This window comes from Halictus rubicundus, chromosome 8, assembly GCF_050948215.1.
Source record: "Halictus rubicundus isolate RS-2024b chromosome 8, iyHalRubi1_principal, whole genome shotgun sequence".
Taxonomy (NCBI): domain Eukaryota; kingdom Metazoa; phylum Arthropoda; class Insecta; order Hymenoptera; family Halictidae; genus Halictus; species Halictus rubicundus.
This window is the reverse complement of record NC_135156.1, coordinates 16881149-16890808: the sequence shown is the minus strand read 5'-3', so window position 1 is coordinate 16890808 and position 9660 is coordinate 16881149.

Here is a 9660-nt window from a genome sequence, read left to right as displayed (position 1 = left end):
TAGCTGCGATAATTTCAATCGCGACACTGTATATTAATATCTTATTCAAATTTAAATAGGTTTTCTTAATAACCGCATTCCATAGAAAGATAGCTCGGCAAATTTCCCTTCGAGAAGCAACCACTAAGCCGTGTTACTCGAGATAACCGGTCGGTTTGAAAATGAAATCGCTATCGGTTTGAACAATTGATCGTCACTTATTAATCTTCGCCTGTTAACAGACTGGCGAGTCATCGCCGATTCGTTAATTAGTCCCTAGATGATGAATACGACGAAGATATAAGTAATTCACTGTGCGAACTTCTCCGCCGACAGTGAAAAACAAGATTATTCGAAACGTTCGTGATTAATGAAGATGGAATACGGTATTCGCTAATCGAAAGCAGAGTATCGGTTCTAAACGTTTGCCCGGTGTACTCGCCAATGTTTGAAAAACATATGGTAATCTTTTTAGGCAAACATATTCGCTCGCCTGAATGTTCTCGTCCGCGACTCTCTCTGCCAGGTACGGCGTGCCTGGCCGCGGATGGCGTAAAAGCCACTATAGTGGTTCGTACCGTTCAAACAGATCCATTCCACGGAAACCACTATAGTGGCGTACAGTAACACGATCGTCGACGCGGACACCGACGTGTTTCATGAATTATTGTAACACTCGCGGCATGTTTATACGTCATCGATAACGAGCCCCCATCTCTGCATACTTTCAACAGAGAACTCATTATCGTACATGTGCAATTAGCCTTGTCGAAAGTCTAATTAATCATCGTTGTAGAACTGGGTGAACAAGGCTCGTGGGCCGTTTTTACCAGAATTGTGAACAATTGATTTCCGTAAGTTTCGATCGCGTCGTGACGTACGAAATAGTCTCGAGACGACTCGAGTGGCGATAACGCGTGGATAATATCGTGTTACGATTACTGTATTGGTCACGCATTGTTCCCGAGATTTGCCGTTGATGGGAAAACGGCTGGGTGAGGAGAGAAAGGAGGAGAAAATCGCAAAACAGGTGCGAACGCGGAGCAGCGAGCGAGGGGGAGACCTTGCCCGAAGATCGCATCGGCGTGTCGCGTGACGGTATAGTGATTGACACGTGCGTCGAGCCCACCGACGTCTTATCTTCGGCGTCGGTCGTTCGTCCGTGGCGGAGGAGGAGCGGGAGGCTCGCAGCCGTCGACAAAGAGCTGAGAGAGCCAAAGCCGGATTTGTGGGAAAATGTTGCGCGAGGCCTCCCCCTCTTCCTCCGCGTTTTCACCAGCCCCCAAACTCCCCTGCGTCTCGATCCCTCCTCTCTGCGATCTTCGCGCTTACTGCGCTACGGATTCTTAGCGGAGTACGCACCTGAGTAAATTTACCTGGTGATTTTCCCCGCGAGAACCTCCTGAAAGACGCTGCACTCGTGCTATTATTGATCGCAGGGGAAAGTAACCTAAATTGCAATAATTTCTGTTGCTATTTTTTAGCGCGAAACTGTAGTTTCCATGCCGCTTGGTAACGCCACTCTGTTAAAAAACACTGTACAATAAGTATCAACGTGACGCAACTGTTTCGACGCCGGTCGACGTAATTTTGCCTCCAGTTTAGATAAGCTATAACATTTTACTAGTAAGTCAATTATTCATTCCGATTGGTGTAATTGTTACGAAAGATCGTACCTTCTGTGTTGTTGCATTACATTTTCCGGAGACTTGCATTAGCTTTCGTTTGACACACCTGTAGGTCAAACGTAAGTTGGTCTCCTAAATTGATCCACCTAATTCTTAAATTTGTATGGTCCATACTGACTTTCTTTTTTTCTTGAAGATAAAAATGTTTCAATCGTCCAACGTTTTACGGGATGACTTACGAAAATTGGAAGAACTTTTAAACGCGACTGTGCACTATCTAATCAAGTTCCTGTTTAGTTTAGTTTGTCAAGGTAATCGATTCGGCCACCGTGTGTCGTTCATTTAGAAAACAATTCTGTCACGTATTGTTTAAACACGTTACAGTTCAAATGCCTAATAATAGCTTTCCGGTAGCTGAGGCTCTTAACAAGTTTTTTTCTTCAACAAATTCCGTAGTTCTGGTAATCCTCCGCTAGTGCGACGTTGGAATTCGCTGGCTCGTTGTGCTGAACATTTCTGCGCACACATTCTTCAAGTATTGTCGATTTCAGAAAACCAACAATTCTATAAATGCATAATATTTGCAGTCTAATAAGCGGTCTAGCAATAACGAACTGCATGCTGCCGACAATAAGGGGCTCCCCCGAAACCGGGCCCGCGAAGCCACGCCCACTCGGGGTACCTAGCGCTTCTAGTCTCTCCCTTTAACCCTACGACTGCCCGCCTCAGAAATTCCATACATTCAAAGTAATTAATGTACCGAGATAAAAATCTGCAAAATTAAGATGCATGATACTGAAACTACTCTTTCCACCTTTTTGTATTTTATAGATCCTGACCGTGTACTACATCTAGTACATCAACGCGGAAATGAATTAACAACTGATTAGAATTTACTGCTATCTGCTGTATGAATATGTATTTCTCCGTTATGGCGACAACAACAAGCTTTACATCAGTTCCAAGAGAATGAATATCATCGATGTTATAGCGGTAGGGGTTGAAACGATGCGAAAGAAAGGACAAGCGTCGTCCTGACAACGCGGCAATTTCGAATTCGGTCGGTGCGGGACGTTCAATTATGGTTGTCAGACGCGATCGAAACCCGCCGGTAGATCCGGCTCGGAGATCCCTCGCGGGGGATCTCGCCGTTGATCTTGCGGTTATCGCGTGGCAATCACCTTGGCGGGTGTCGTTTATCTTAGGCCACCGTAGGCCGGTGCCATTACCATAATTTACTTTCGCGGCGGTTTACAGCCGGATCGCGGGTGTTCACGAGGCAGCGTTGCAATCGCGGACGACAAATAATGGAACGGCGCGCGATATCGCCGTGAACAGAAAGGCGAGGCGTAGACTTTGCTCCCGTTCTCTCGCACCTTCTCGCGCGCGCGCGCTCGAGAGGAGGGACCGACGTATGAGAGCATGCGACGCAGATTCCCTTTCGAATGCCGACTTTCGTTCGGAACAACGGATCAGAAACTTTATTCGCTCGTTTGACGTCAAGACCGGCGACGGCCGTGTGACGAATCCACCCCGTTTTGTTTGCTCGGCACCGTAAAAAACAACCAGGCGCCAGGCAAACAACGTGTCGATATTCGAATGCTCTTAATCGGGTCCTCCCGTTGACCTTGTCCACTGTAACATCCAATCAAGATATTTTATAGCAACAATCGGTAGCTGATACATGAAACAGTAGAGTGATAAAACGAATTTAACCAGTTAGCTGTTGCGACCTCTTTGAACAATGTGTACCTGAGTCGCAAAAATTAACCGTTTGAATTATAGCTGTTTTGACGAGTATAATCGTCGTGACACAAAATATTGCCATTTCTTTATGACGAGTATTGTCGTCAAATACAGTTAACTGGTTAAGAGAAATCTAAAATAAACTTTGTAGTAAATTCAAGTTTTCATTTCTTAATTTATTGTATAGTCTTCATCATTATCAAGGACAGTTTGCCATCTTTCCTGTAAATTTTCAATCCCCCTCCTATAGAAATCCAGGGTTCGTCAAGCAAAATATGACTGAAGGTGCCTCCTTGCATCTTTTACGGAATGTTCCCAGAATGTTCTACTTCTCGATAATTCTTGTATACTTAATTTTGGATCAGCTTCCACTAGAGATTTTAGGGTGTCATTATCAAATTCGACTGGTCGTCCGAGGCCTGTCAGAGAGATTATAATCACCGGCAGCAAACCTTCTGAACCAACGTTGACACTTGTTGACCTTCAATACATCTCCACAAACATCGTAAATTTTCTTTGTTGTCACCGTTGCATTAAGTCCCGCATGAAAATGAAAAAGTATGCAATGACGAATATGATCCTCGAGAGGTACGAACGCCATTTTATTATTGTAAAAAAAAATTATACTGTTTGAAAACTGAAAACTGTAAAAGAGTACGTGTTTCCTCCTCAACGATCGGTACAGAACCAATTGTGCATTAAATATAAAATTGTACATTATTACAGGGTTATCGTTATCGTTATGAGTTATAAACATTTAACTGTGATCACATAATGCCGAATATCTGCGACTTTCATTCTTAAGCCCTCATCTTGAAATGTTTATTGCTCATAGCAACGTTCACCGATTTAGATGAAATTTTCACCATACACATAATTAACGTAGATCTACAAAACGTATTGATTAAAGTTTCATTACAGGCTTAGATAAAAAAGTTGAAAAAATTTACTTTAACTTTCTTCTTCGCAATTTCGACCAATACCAATTTTTTCAACATTTCGTTTACCCGTTACTTAGTAAACTTTGTCATTTAACGTGTCAAGAAATCGCAACCCATTTGGTTCAATTTTAAGAAAATTATGCGATTTTTATATGTGGTCAATTACTTTTGGCCGGTAGTGTACGTGTTTCCTCCTCAACGATCGGTACAGAACTAAAGGCAAAACAAATTCTAATACTAGACTGTGCTAATGGAATATTGCAACTGTGAAGGCTATTATTAAAATAAATACCGCTCGCGAACGTGTTAAACAATTACTCTCAGAGCTGTCTCAAGTCCTGGGGAACAGTATCCACTGCTCGATAGCGGTCTGCCCCTACCCAATATCTCTTCCTCTAAGAAAATAATACGTTCATCTCCCACTACCGCAGTCTCGGCCCCGCCCCTCTGCCCTGGCTCCGCCTCCGAGCTCTTTTCGCCACGCCCAACAGCGTCCACAGAAAAGCGCCCCCTGGGGAACAGTATCCACTGCTCGATAGCAGTCTGCCCCTACCCAATATCTTTTCCTCTAAGAAAATAATACGTTCATCTCCCACTACCGCAGTCTTGGCCCCGCCTCTCTACCCTGGCTCCGCCTCCGAGCTCTTTTCACCACGCCCAACAGCGTCCACCGAAAAGCGCCCCCTGGGGAACAGTATCCATTGCTCGATAGCTGTCTGCCTCTACCCAATATCTCTTTCTCTAAGAAAATAATACGTTCATCTCCCACTACCGCAGTTTCGGCCCCGCCCCTCTGCCCTGGCTCCGCCTCCGAGCTCTTTTCACCACGCCCAACAGCGTCCACCGAAAAGCGCCCCCTGGGGAACAGTATCCACTGCTCGATAGCGCTCTGCCCCTACCCAATATCTCTTCCTCTAATAAAATAATACGTTCATCTCCCACTACCGCAGTCTCGGCCCCGCCCCTCTGCCCTGGCTCCGCCTCCGAGCTCTTTTCACCACGCCCAACAGCGTCCACCGAAAAGCGCCCCCTGGGGAACAGTATCCACTGCTCGATAGCAGTCTGCCCCTACCCAATATCTCTTTCTCTAAGAAAATAATACGTTCATCTCCCACTACCGCAGTCTCGGCCCCGCCCCTCTGCCCTGGCTCCGCCTCCGAGCTCTTTTCACCACGCCCAACAGCGTCCACCGAAAAGCGCCCAGCAGAATCGCGCGCCGCTAACGAGGAAACGCTTGTTCCGGGAACAGCGAGCGATTCGACGAACAAATAAAATCGATGGGCCCGCCGTCTCTTTCTTTATCGACTCGAAATAACAATTGCCCAAGACCGTGGCCCGTCGGCCAACGGTTTGTCGACCCACCCACGAGGTCGCGGCGAGATGTCGGCCGGGGCACTCCGGAGAATAGTTGATTTCCATCAGCGTCGGTCTCGTTAAGCGCGACCGTTCGTGATCGGAATAATTCGTCGTTAGACGAGCCGACCAGATTCTTTCTCTCTCTCTCGTCGTGTCTCTCTTCGTCTCCCTTTCCTGTTCTCTCCGCTGACCCGTCGGCTCCGCGATTTTTCGTCGACGCGACGTTTCCCGTGGAGACACGTCGAGGATACGCTCGCGGAACCAGCTCGCCTTGACCGTGGTCCGCGTCTGTTCTCGTTTCCGTTCGAAACTGTTTGCGCAGGTGCGCACGCGTGCGCGCGAGCACTACATTAATCGCGACCTTTCGCGGGGCTGCTACGGAGTTCCAAGGCTGTTCTCGAACGTCGCGGAATGACTAACGCGTCCCCTCTTCCGATTCTATTAGGTTGGGGAAAAAGTAAATCCATCATTTTTACGTGAACTTCAAGGCTCTATTTAACATGTTTCGGATTGTCCGATTTGGGTGACATATGCACCGTTTTGTTCTATAATTTGTTGCCATCTTAAAGGTAGCTTCATAAAGCCTCTCTCATAGAAGTCTTGGTCCCTATTGGCGAAAAACTCTAGTAATCGATTTTCACAATCTTCTCTTGATGCCAATTTCTTATCACCAAGGAAGTTTTGCAATGCAAGAAAAACATGGTAATCGCTTGGTGCCAGGTCCGGACTATATGGTAGATGCGTCAAAACTTCCCAACCAAGCTCCCGGAGTTTCTGGCGAGTCACTATAGAACACAGCACCTCCTGTTGGCCAATTCTGGCCGTTTCTGGTCAATCGCTAGATTCAAACGGTCCAGTTGTTGACAGTAGAGATCCGAATTCATTGTTTGGCCATGTGGAAGCAACTCGTAATAAATGATTCCTTTCGAGTCCCACCAAGTAAGAGAAGATTGTGAAAATCGATTACTAGAGTTTTTCGCCAACAGGGACCAAGACTTCTATGAGAGAGGCTTTATGAAGCTACCTTCAAAATGGCATCAAATTATAGAACAAAACGGTGCACATTTGACCCAAATCGGACAATCCGAAGCATGTTAAATAAAGTCTTGAAGTTCACGTAAAAGTAATGGATTTTCTTTTTGCCCAACCTAATATGACGAATTCCATAGGTGTCTCTTGTTTGCTCGGGACCGCGGCGCGACGATACGGAGCAGTGGCCGCTGCATCCTTATTGGTCGGTCACGACACGTGATAATAGAAGATGTTATGAGCTGATTCGAGCGGAGATGCCGAGGAAATTGAGAAAAGTCGGAAAACTGATACACGGGAATAGATTGTTCTGATTTTAGGGTCATTGCGCGACGTTATCGAGCAGTCGGCGCTATTTCCTATTGGTCGGTGCCAAGGTGACCTCGCGTGACCGTTAAGGGGGCCGGCATGGTTTGAAATCCATGTCCGTATGCATGGGTCAGAACCTTTTCAAACTACCGCTTCAATATTGCAATAAGCTGTTTAGAAGTGGTCAATTGTGTTTCCTAAAAGTCCAATCTACGTCTGTATGGAGCCCAAATTGCGAATTTCTACCTCATCGTGGAGTAATTTGTAATATTCGGCAGAAAATTCGAACTCTGAAGCAAGTATGACGTCACAAGATGGCTGCCGCAGAGAGATTCTCTTAATTTCGAGAGATTTAGTGTTCGTATCGAAAAAAAAGGCTCTGTACAGACGTAGCAAAGACATGTACAAACACGGTGGTATGCATTTTTAATTGATTACTTACTTATTTCAGACGTAAAATGTCTAGGAAAAAAGGCATAGCGTAACATAGCGTGACAGTCAAGGTCAAATGCCTGCCGGCCCCCTTAAGGGAAGACGCGCTGGAAATTGCAAGAAAAGGGAAAGCTTTCGCGATTTCTTTACAAGAAATTCCCTCGAAAGGGGAAGTATCGTAGATCGCTGGAAATTTTGGGCCGTATTCGGGCCCAGTCCCGTTTCTTCAAGAAGTCTGTAGAACACCTGGGATTCCCGGCGCTACCTTTCGCCAGCCGGTGTCGCAACACTTTCGTAAATCTTCTAGGCGACGCGCAGTAGTTCATTTACCTGATCCGACCGGTCAAAAATAACGTTTAATGTTTTCGTGTTTCACCGTCCTCGGTTTCATCCATTTCTGGTATTGTTAGGCACCCAGAAAACTAAGGACAAACAAATCTTGCCAGACTGTACTAACTGCTTTAATCAATTATTAACCCTTTGCACTCGACTGGTGACTCTGAAGCACCACTAGAAATTATTGCGGTATTATTTCAAAGAAATTACGAGAAATTTTACAAAATATTTGTTACATTAGAAAATTTGTGTGTAACAGATTACCAAACATTTAAATATTATACGAGGACATCGGATCAGTTTCGCATGAATAAAATGAAAATATTCTAAGACGGAAGAAAAATTTAGTTTTAGAATGAAAATAGCGCCGAGCGCAAAGGGTTAATCATAAATTTCGTAAGCGAAGAAGCTTGTTCCGAGGAGCGTTTAACTGCGAAACACCTAGTAGACGAACTGTTGACTTTCGACAAATCCGAGGCTCTTGTCAGCGCGCGAATGATAAAAAGAACACCGGTACGCTGGTCCTCAATACTTAAATTATGTAGCTCGGTAGAAATGTGTCAAATCGACCTTTGACCGGCCGGATCGGAAAAACGAAACGCCACGCGACGTTAGATCAACGTGGAAAGAGACAGTGGGTGTTAATCACGCGTCCCGTCCTAAAGAACGCCCGAATAGGGGTCAATCGCCTCGAAAATTTGATACTGCTCGGGAAAATGGCGGCGTAAGCCAGCCAGCTTAGATAACATCGACATTCAGAACCGCTTCGTATTTGCTCGAAGCTAATTCCGACCCGGTGAGACCAACAGATCTCGTTCGGGCACTGGTCGCGATAAAAGGTGAACCTCGATATTCAATTAACTTTTTCTCCGCAATCGAGCTTATCGCAAAAATCTTGCAAACTCTCCGAATATCGTTTCGCGCGTGTTTCAACGGTTCGCCGAAGCCATTTTGTAAGTCACCGGTGATCGGAGGTGAATGAGATTGAAAGTAAATTTTTGTTTTAATAAATCGTTGAAAGGGCACGGTGATTCTATCGGTGAAGCAATAGGTTGTCTCGAGCAGTATAATCTGATAGCTTCTCTCGATAGATTATCGTTTAGAGGGAGCTTATCAAGCTTCTTTCGAGTAAAGTACAGTCATTAAAGAGCCCATTAAACTCGCCTCGCGTCGTTCTAGTAGTCCTCTTGCGCGTTAACGGGTATCGGAGCCGATGCTCCATAAAAAGAAGACGTCTGTCCACAACTCGGTCGTAATCTGTGTAAAAGCGAAAGTTAACTTTATGGTCGAACGGTGCCAGGGTGTTAATTAAAAAGGCTTACGGCGGAAGCTAGAGCGTGGAACTGGAACCAGCTGGTATTACCTAAAATCTGCAGCACTTCCGCTTGATATCGTGGACAACGTTCAATACAATAAAAAGATACAAAAATCTTTCTATGGAATTGTTACAGTTCCAGAAATTTCAGCCACGAGCCCCCACTGCCTAAAATTATATCAACTCTTCGAATCAAATGATCTAAACTCTTGTAATATTGTTCGAAATCTGTTGATTAGATTCCTGTAAAAAATCCTGGCAATTGTTTTTCGCAACAGTCTAGATCGCTGGCGAACAGATGCGCAGGTAACTTTCCTCGCGGATCTCTCGATCGTCGTGATCGACGTGAGCGTGTCAGTCTGTTTGCCGGTGATCGAAGGATCGAGGAGGGGGGTGGGCGAGATGAGGTGGCGGGACAAAAGGAAAGTCGGGATCGGGCCGAAATCGTTTGATCCTTCGGATTTCCGGCGGCGATTCGAGTCGATTCGGGAGGAGCGCGGCGCTCGGTATCGACTCGCGGCGTTCCGCGCGGGTAGGAGCGGGTCGGAGCGGGTAGGTGCTGGAGGAGGAAGAGTCGGGCCGTCGGTGG